We start from the raw sequence: 9,757 nt of genomic DNA, 5'->3' as shown, positions 1-9,757 counted from the left end.
TGTTGATAAAAAGGTTATAACGGTTAAAGAGAAATTTGTTCTATATAGGACAGAGAGAAAAGATGCCAGGAGGGTAGGACCCCATACTCACTGATGCCTCTAATTTGTTAAACTACAAATGTACCTGAAATGAGAAGGAGGGTGAAGGGGCTCCATGTTCAGAATACATTGATTAGGAAAGCATTTTCAGGTTCATCAACTAACACATCATGAAGTTTCAGAGAGCTATTGAGGCCGGATAATGCGTGGCAAGATTGGATTCTCTGCAAAGAGACATCAAGAGACTGTTGTGTGAAATTGCAAAGATGAAGTTATAGCGGATTCCCGAAGATATTAGGGATGCCAAGACCATGAGACATCTGCCTTGGAAAGCTGAGGGATTACGGCAGAACTGGCCTCAAAGGGAGGCTTTGTGTGCTGCTGTGGAATAATCCTTTTGTACATTGTGAAAGATGTTTTGCTCTCATTGGCTTAATAAAAAGTCAACTGGCCAATAGCTAGACAGGAAGATGTTAGGTGGGAGGGCCAGACTAAGAGAATGCTGGGAAGAGGGGGGTGGGAGTCTCTAGGAGAGGCAGAGGAAGAAGGAGATGCTGAAAAAAGTTACCAAGCCATGTGGTAGTACATAGATGAGAAATATGGGTTAATTTGAATTCTAAGAGCTACTTAATAATAAGCCTAAGCTACAAACCGAGCATTTATAATTAGTAATAAGCCTCTTTGTAATTTACTGGGGAGCTGGTGGTCCCCAAGAAAACCCCGTATATGGTGTGCTATATACACCAGAGCTGAAAGAACAGGGCTACCCAAATCTTCTGGGGCCCAGATGATCCTGTCACAAACTCCATATGCAGGACATGGAACTGTGGATTTGTTGTTTGCACTGCTGCATTTTGGTCTTGCTTTGATCTGGTCTTTCCTGCTGTGGCCCCATTATTCCACTTTGGTATAGAAATATTTAATCTGTGACATTTCATATTAGAATTATGTAATTTGATTTTTTGGCTTTGCAGGATCTCACAGCCAAGAGCTTGCCTTAAGTCTCAAGAAAGATTTTGAACTTTTGAAAAGTGTTGACATTACCAAAAATTGCGGGGACGTTTGAAGTTGGAATGAATGTATTTTGCATTATGAGATAGACTTGAGTCAGCAGGGACCAGGGGTGAATGTGGATACTGTGGTTTGAGTGTGAAACACCCCTCATGGTTTGATGTATGGGAACACGTTGTCTTTGACTTATAGTTCTGTTTTAATCTGTACAACCTTTAAGAAGTGGATGCTCACTGAAGGCAGTGGGTCATGGTCCAATTTCCTTTTGACTTTCCAAGTTCTTCACTGCTAGTCCCTTCCACCATGATGGACTTTATCCCATTGAATTATAAGGTAGAGTAAATCTATTTGCCTCTAACTTGCTTCTCCTCAGGTATTTGACCATAATAATGAGAATAATAGCTAATATTCCTATTGACCTAGTTAGTGCTAATTGTCAGCTTTACACAGCTAAGAGTCACCTGAGAAGAGGGAGTCATAAATTAAGGGATTGCCCTGGATCGGAGTGACCTAGATTGGTGTGCCTTTGGGGAAGTTGTCTCAACAGTTAATTAATGCACTAGCTCACTGTGGGCGGCACCATTCCCTGGGCAGGTAGTTGTGGGCTACTTAAGGAAGCTAGTTGAGCATGAACCTGAGAGAGGCAGCCAGCTCTGCTTGAATTCATGCTCTGGTGTCCCTCAGTGGTGGACCATGACCTAGAAGTAAAATCCAAACAAAGCCTTTCCTTTCCTTTGTTGCTTAGGGTCAGGTTTTTTTTTTTTTTTTTTTTTTTTTTTTTTTTTTTTTTTTTTTTTTTATCACCATAGAAAGGAAACTAGAACACATAACAAAAGTTCCATTTCCAGATCCCATCACTCTGGGAATGGAATTTTCAACAGATTCTTTTGAGGGGAATGTGATACATACTCAGTTTGTAGCAGTGCACATCTAAAGAAATGGTTTAAGATTTAGAAATTGAGGTGATTTAAGATTGGAGTTCACACAGAATGTCTGCAGTTTAGCTCTTTAGTGAGTCAGTTGTTGACTTGAACTTTTTTAAAATAAGATTTACTTATTTTCTACTTTACATGCTCTGAGTGCCTTATCTGAATGTATATAAGCATACCACGTGCATATCTGATGCCCAGTCAAGCTCCAAAGAGAACATAGGATTCCACAGACTTTTAATTACAGATGTGAATCTTCTTGTTCGTGCTGGGACTTCTGCAAGAACAACCAACACACTTAACTACTAGTCCATGTCTCCTGCCCGTGGCCTTCTCTTCTTGAAGGGCAGAATGGTGAAGATGATTCTAATTCTATCTGAGGTCAATCGTTTAATACTTGGTTGGATGCTGAGGAGAGAACGTGGACTAGAAATCCTCCTACTGCTCTCTACGCTTGGGTGGACCACCATACTTGATTTATTACAGTTGCGGAGTTGGTACCACCCTTCGTTCATACTCTCACTTAGAATCCAGAGCACTGGTCTTAGATACAGGTCAGACCATAACTGACCTGATCAAAACCATCTAAATCGTTCTTTGCCCAAGTCCCCAAACTTTGACTTGATGTGGCTTCTAAGTCATGCATTGTGTTGACCTCTGATTACCTCCCCAGTGTCGCCTCCTGCTAGCTGCCTTCACTTTCCTAGCCACCCCACAATCTTATCCCACCATGGCATTTAGGTCTCTGTTCAAATATCCCCACTGCCACAGAGAACAGACAGACAAACAAATCTGACAGCTATGGGTAGACCTACTCTTTCTTCTCTAAATTCATATGTCGAAATTGCAGCCTCAGAAGCTAGAAATGAGATTATATTTGGAAGTAAAGGATTTAATGCTGGATGTCCAACTTTCTGAACTGTGAGAACATAAATCTCTGTTGTTCAAGCCACCAGCAGGTTTTATTTGGTTGGGGGAATCCCTGGCAGATTAATAATGACATCCTGACTGTTCAATCTATAGTATATTTTTATTCCTTTGACCTGACATCATTTTCCTCCGAAGTACTTACTGTCTAACATTGTATATCACATATTCACTGTTTTCTTTTGCATTTGTTTCATGTCTCCCTTATTTATTTTTAAATGCAATAGTGTGATGGGGACTTTGCCATGTCTGCTATTAAGCTCTGGGCAGTATCCAGAACATAGCAAGTGTTCGATATGCATTCATTAATACATGAGTGGGATTTCTCACTTCGTTGATGTCTTTCCATCTCCTGTTGTTCGTCTCTGGAAACCCTTCTTCAGGTACTATAGACCTTCCTGATTTCCCTGACCCTTTCTTCCTCAGATAGCATGGGCACAGACTCACTCTCATGGACACTTACCACTCATTTCTTGACTCTTTCATGATGATGTTGGGTCTCCTAATTATTATTTTTTCCCCAGCAAAGAAAAGTCAGCCTGGGAGTGGGTTTTGTGCTTGTTCCAAAGTACTCTGCACCAACAGCTAAAGGCTTTCTCTGGCACTTGAATTGCTCAGTCTGTCTGATGTTTATCCTGCTGAGTGAGGCCGAGACAGAGGTTCTCAGACAAATGCAACTGACATTTGTCTAGTCCAGTAGTCATAAGGTACAAAAGGAAGTGCTGATCAATATCTTTGCCTGCTTCTATTGAAAACTTGCAATTTTGATGCTTGGAAGACTGTATTCAGCCTAATAGCAGAGTGGGGATACCACTCTCAGAACTGGTCCATCTGTGAGCCTTGCCAGGTTAAGATTATCTGGATGATTGCCTTATTTCTTATAATGGAAGCTTGGGTAAATGCCAAGAGTTGCTGTCCAATCTCCAGACTGACATTCAAGGCCCTCTTCATACTCTTTGGAAAGCCTCATCTATGTGATGTTTCTGTTTTTCTACCCAGAGAATGATTCCTGTTCCCTGGGCATACTCTTAGCTCTGCCACCTTCAGATCTCTGGGTATTTTCTCTTTGGCCATGAAATCAGATATTGCCTTTCTTTGTGATTCCAAGTTGCTCTCATCCATCACCCATGTGATGTTTCCCACCCTCCAAGACCATTCTCCGCAGCAGAAAGGAGATAATGAGTAATAAATGGCAGTGATGTCACAATGCTCTGACATAGGTGTGACAATTATCTTCAGTTCATAAACAAAGAAATAGAATAGCGATACCATGTTTGGTTTCTCAAGAAACCTTTCTGGTATCTCCCTTTATCAGGCACTTGTTTCTTTGTTTGGTCATCAACAGTGAATGTATCTTACTGTATGTCTCTTAACTCATACAGTCTTTTATCTCTAAAGATAGGTGTCTGCTGAGAGAAACAACAATAAATAGGACCTCCTGAAACTGAAAAGCTCTGTAAAGCAAAGGACACAGTCAACAAGACAAAACAACAGCCTAAGAATGGGAAAATATCTTTACCAACCCCACAGCAGACAGAGAGCTGATCTTCAAAATATACAAAGAACCCAAGAAATTGGTCATCAAAAGAATGAATAATTCAATAAAAAATGAAATACAGACCTAAACAGAGAACTTTCAACAGAGAAATCTAAAATGGCTGAAAGACACTTAAGGAAATGTTCAACATCCTTAGCCATCAGAGAAATGCAAATCAAAACAACTCTGAGATTCCATCTTACACCTGCAAGAATGGCCAAGATCAAAAACACTGATGACAACTTATGCTGGAGAGGTTGTGGGGTAAAGGGAACACTCCTGCATTGCTGGTGGGAGTGCAAGCTAGTACAGCACCTTTGGATATCAGTATGGCAATTTCTCAGAAAATTAGGAAACAACCTTCAAGACCCAGTAATACCACTTTTGGGTATATATCCAAAGGATTCTCAATTGTACCACAAGGACATGTGCTCAACTCTGTTCATAGCAGCATTGTTTGTCATAGCCAGAACCTGGAAACAACCTAAATGCCCCTCGACAGAAGAATGGATAAGGAAAATGTGATACAATTACACAGTGGAATACTACACCACAGGAAAAAAATAATGTCATCTTGAAATTTGCAGGCAAATAGCTGGATCTAGAAAACGTCATATTGAGTGAGGTAACCCAGACCCAGAAAGACAATTATCATATGTTTTCACCAATGAGTGGCTTTTAGACATAAAGCAAAGAAAACCAGCCTACAATTCACAATCCCAGAGAACCTAGACAACAATGAAGACACTAAGAGAGACATACATGGATCTAATCTACATGGGAAATAGAAAAAGACAAGATCTCCTGAGTAAATTGGGAGCATGGGGATCATGGGAGGGGGTGGAAAGTGAGGGAAGAGGCAGGGAGCGGAGGAGAGAAAAATGTATAGCTCAATAAAATCAATAAAAAAGAAAATAAATCTTATAAACAAAGAAAAGAGATAGGTGTCTTGATGTAGGTGTGTCTTCTATCTATCTGATGATTTCATTGGTTAATTAATAAAGAAACTCCTTGGCCTGATAGGTCAGAACATAGGTGGGTGGAGTAGACAGAACAGGATGCTGGGAAGAAGGGAAGTGAGTCAGATGCAATGAAGCTTCTACCCAAGATGGATGTAGGCTAGAATTTTCCCGGTAAGCCACCCCTTGTGGTGCTACATTCATTACTAAATATGGGTTAATCAAAATGTGAGAGTTAGCCAGTAAGAGGCTGTAGCTAATGGGCCAAGCAGTGTTTAAGTGAATACAATTTGTGTGTTGTTATTTTGGGGCATAAGCTGGCCAGGCGGCCAGGAGTGGGATGGCAGGAACATGGCCCACTGCTTATCACTACAGTGTCTGACTCATATTTCTGGCCTATGATCTCCTTAATATCAAGGACCACACCTTAATGATCCTTTCCCATTAATTTTCTTTTGCTAAACATAAGGGATTATGAAATATCTATTGCATTGTTCTTGGGCCCCAGAGCCCTAGGTTTCCTCATGGACTCATACCTTGATGCATAGGAAACACTGACATAATCATAATCAAACTTATTGAATGTGGTTTTTGGAATGTGGCATGGGTGTTGGGGTTAATTTTTCCAACATGAAGATCTTTCCTCCACAGGCAGCTGAGCTATCATTTTTCCTCTTTTGTGATGGGGAAGCTTGTCACTGTCTTTAAGAATCCAGTAGAAGTAGAATCTGCTTGGGGGAATGAGATGCTGGGCTTTGAGATGGAGGTATGAATCCTCTCCATCCTTTTTTTTTTGTCTTTCAATATAACAAAAGGGGACATTCTGAGTTCTGTCCCTCTTTCCAGACTGCCTTTCTCTTTAAAGCAGTCTCCTTTGCCCTTGGTTTCTGATGATTTCCAATACCAATATGTGTTGCAGGGCATGGAATGCAGATGACCATGTGCATTTCCTGTATCTATGAGCCTTTCATCGCAACACTGCCGAGAAGTCCAAGAGGCCATAGATTCAACCTTATCTTTGCTTTGGATCTCATATTTGGGTGCACAGTTGGACAAATGGACAGTTTGTGAGGGGCCAACATCTCTTATACATACTCAAAGGCATTGGGATCAGTACATTGGGGTTGTATGAGTGAGCAGATAATGAAAAAAAGCCAGACTACACTACATGTAAATGGATAATAAAAGAAGAGAATTTTAGAGCAGTGCTTTGGTAAGTCTAGTATAGTATCTTAATGGCCGCTCCAGATGTTCTCCATCTATTATAGACTAGGATTTTGGAATGTTAATTAACGGGTCAAGTTGCCAAACACATGAGTTTCAGGGGAAATTTTTGAAACTAAGTCTTTAAAACAACTCTTTTTTTTAATACTCACTATACATAATTATTAAAACTTATAGACTAACAAGTATCCGTAGGACCAGCTGCAGGGTATTGAGAGCTTAAAAAAATTCTATGTTTCTGGCTTCTTTACAGTTCTGTCTACAGAGTCTATTCCAACTAGGTTTTAATGTCTCCAGTCCTCAATTTTGTCAATGTGCAAAACCATTTACAACGAATTAAGTTGATTCCTATCTTCACATTGGTTCAGGATAACACATTTGCAGTTGCCAAAGGAGCGTCCCTCCAAGCATCTTAATGATGTATTAGTTTTCTTTTGTCCTCTTTTGGTCCTATATCAGAGGCCTGCTATTCTCAAGAACATGTGATTATTAGCATCACTGCACAGAAAACATCAGAATGTTCCATTCTCACAGAAGGTGGAATCTCTATTATGCTCTGGTAACAATGACCTAGGCCTTTGTCTGCGAGCTGCCCTGAGCAAATGGTGGTACCCTGCTTCTTGAGTGTGCTGAATTTATAGGCAGACATTATCACTATTGAGACAACACCTTTCATGGGAGCCTGGGTTACTGCAGTTATGCTCCATAAAAAATAAATAACAAATCCCAAAAGCCTGTGAACATAATTTGATATTTTATTTTGTTCAAGAACACCTTCGTATCATTATGTGAAATAGAAAAGCATTGTATGGCTGAGTTTGAAACCCTGCTTTATTACCAGTGGCCTCTAGGGGATTATAGAGTTGCTTTGGTGTTCCTTGGCCTGTGTGTCACCTTTGCTTAATTCTTCCATTTGTAAAATGAAACCGGAGCCTTTATGATGTGGGGACAAAAGATGCAATGCATAGAAATAGCAGAGCATGGGGGCTTGGAGACTTTTCCTTTCCATGCTGAGGACACTCTCAAACACCAACTTTGAAAGCATTCCTGAGGTGTTCTGAAAGCATGGACCATGTATACCTGGAGATGGTAATATATTAGCAGAGAGAAGCCTGGCTTGGCTGATATTGCCCAACAAAGTAGTAGAGACATTTAGAAGAGAACTTGGACTTCCTAGTGAATTAGCAACTATTCCATCCTTGTGGGGTTGAATCCATTAAAGCAGGGAGCTTGTTCTAGTCCTACTTGTGTGGGCTTTCTGAATTCTGCTAAATCACTGTAAGAACTTGTTGGGTCTAACAATGAGTCAGAAACTCCTACAGAAAAAGAATTAGAGCTATGCTGATAAATTTTGCATAGATTAGAGGAGAAGCCCTTCAGGAATGGCTAGGGGCTCTGTGTGAACGCAGAGATGCTTGCTCTCCAATATTCAACACATCAGTCAACTCTTTGGTGGATTGAAATGACTCTGCTTTTCTGAATCCTGGCTGTGGGGGCTGTAGAGGCTGGCTCCAGTGAAGCTTGGGTAGGAGATAGTATTATTACTCTTGGTTTTGCAGCTAATAACCTGAGGTGTCACCAATCTGGACATGTATTTTCCTGGTTATACAGCAAGGATATTGAACTAGGAAATCACCGAAGTCCCTTCCATTACCGAAGTCCCATGATCTTCTGACAACATTCTCCATTGGGACCACATGGTTTCTTCACATTTCCTAACAGGGACTCTATTGGCGAATATCCAGATGGATGTCTGGGCAGACTGACACAATCCTACTCTTCATCCCTTTCTTCTTTCGTGTTTTCTTTATTCTTCATTCCTCACCCTATTTTGATATACCTCCCTTTAGCTGCTCTTAACTACAGAACGTAACTTTCTCCAGTCTCCCCTTTCTGTTCTTCTCACTTTAAACCCCCTTCCATCCACTCACAATGGAAGGAGAAGCCATTATGAAGCACACTCTTAACTCCATTCATCAAACTTAGAAACCTACCTGCTTGCCCTGTATCCCTGTGTTCTCACAACAGAAGTCCCATTCTGCTCTCCAGCGTCCACCCCACTGCTGCTCTGCAGCTCAAACCTTTACATGTTTGTAAAGCATCCCCCTAGGCCATCTTCTGTATACTCCCCCTTCCTTCTTGGGTGAACCATTCCTATCAATATTTCCATGTGCCAAAGCTTTCCCCATTTTAACACTATACAGTAGTCCTTGGAAACATCTTACTTAGGAGTCTACTTTGCCAGTCCTTCTGTTCATGAAAACAAACAGTCCAGGCATCTACTGCATTGCTCCAGCCATGCACATAATTCTCTTTCCTGATCCCGGATGATTCCTCTGGAGAAGGAACTAAGCTCATTGTCCCATCTCCTTACTTCTAATTCAGTCTGCAGCCCACACAGTGTCTTTCACTTATACCAATAAGCGGTGCCTCCTTTGCTGACTCACTGTGGTCATCCATGGCTTAGGGTTTCTATTGCTCCATGAAACACCATGACCAAAAAGCAAATTGGGGATGTGAGGGTTTATTATTGTGCTAGCCATGAGTATAGATGCCATCCTTCATTCCTCTTTCCCCTATTATGCCTTGTGTGTATACATGTATAATTAGCTGTCTCTTACTCTTCCCACTGCCATAGCATCTTTCAGTGTGTCAAAGTCCTCAGATAAATGACTGTGCAAGTAATCCAGTGATAATTTAATGTCTGCCCTTGCTGTAGCTCATGTACCCTTCAGTTTCTTTCCAGTGATCTCTTTAAAACACAGTTTTTAAATTACTTTCTTTCATGGTAGTGCATGCCTATAATTGCTGTCTTAAGAGGGAGATGTGCACACAAACTCAAAGAGACGGTTGCAGCATGCACAGGGCCTGCACAGGTTCAAGCTAGACAGGGTCTCAGCACTAAGAGGAGCAAGTAAGTGAAATCTCCTATCTCTAACCCAGGAACTGTCTTCAAGTGACACCTGCTTGCAAAGGGAAGATTAGTTTCCTCCACCAGAATGTCATTGTATACAAATGACACTTAAGGGCAGGCATGCCTTGTGCCCTGTAGTACATACCCAATGCAAAACAAACTCTAGTATTTTTGGAGTTTTTTTCTTATAGTACCTTTTTTTGGGCATTTAAAATTT

Source organism: Arvicola amphibius, chromosome 2, assembly GCF_903992535.2.
Source record: "Arvicola amphibius chromosome 2, mArvAmp1.2, whole genome shotgun sequence".
NCBI lineage: Eukaryota > Metazoa > Chordata > Mammalia > Rodentia > Cricetidae > Arvicola > Arvicola amphibius.
This window is presented reverse-complemented; position numbering follows the sequence as displayed.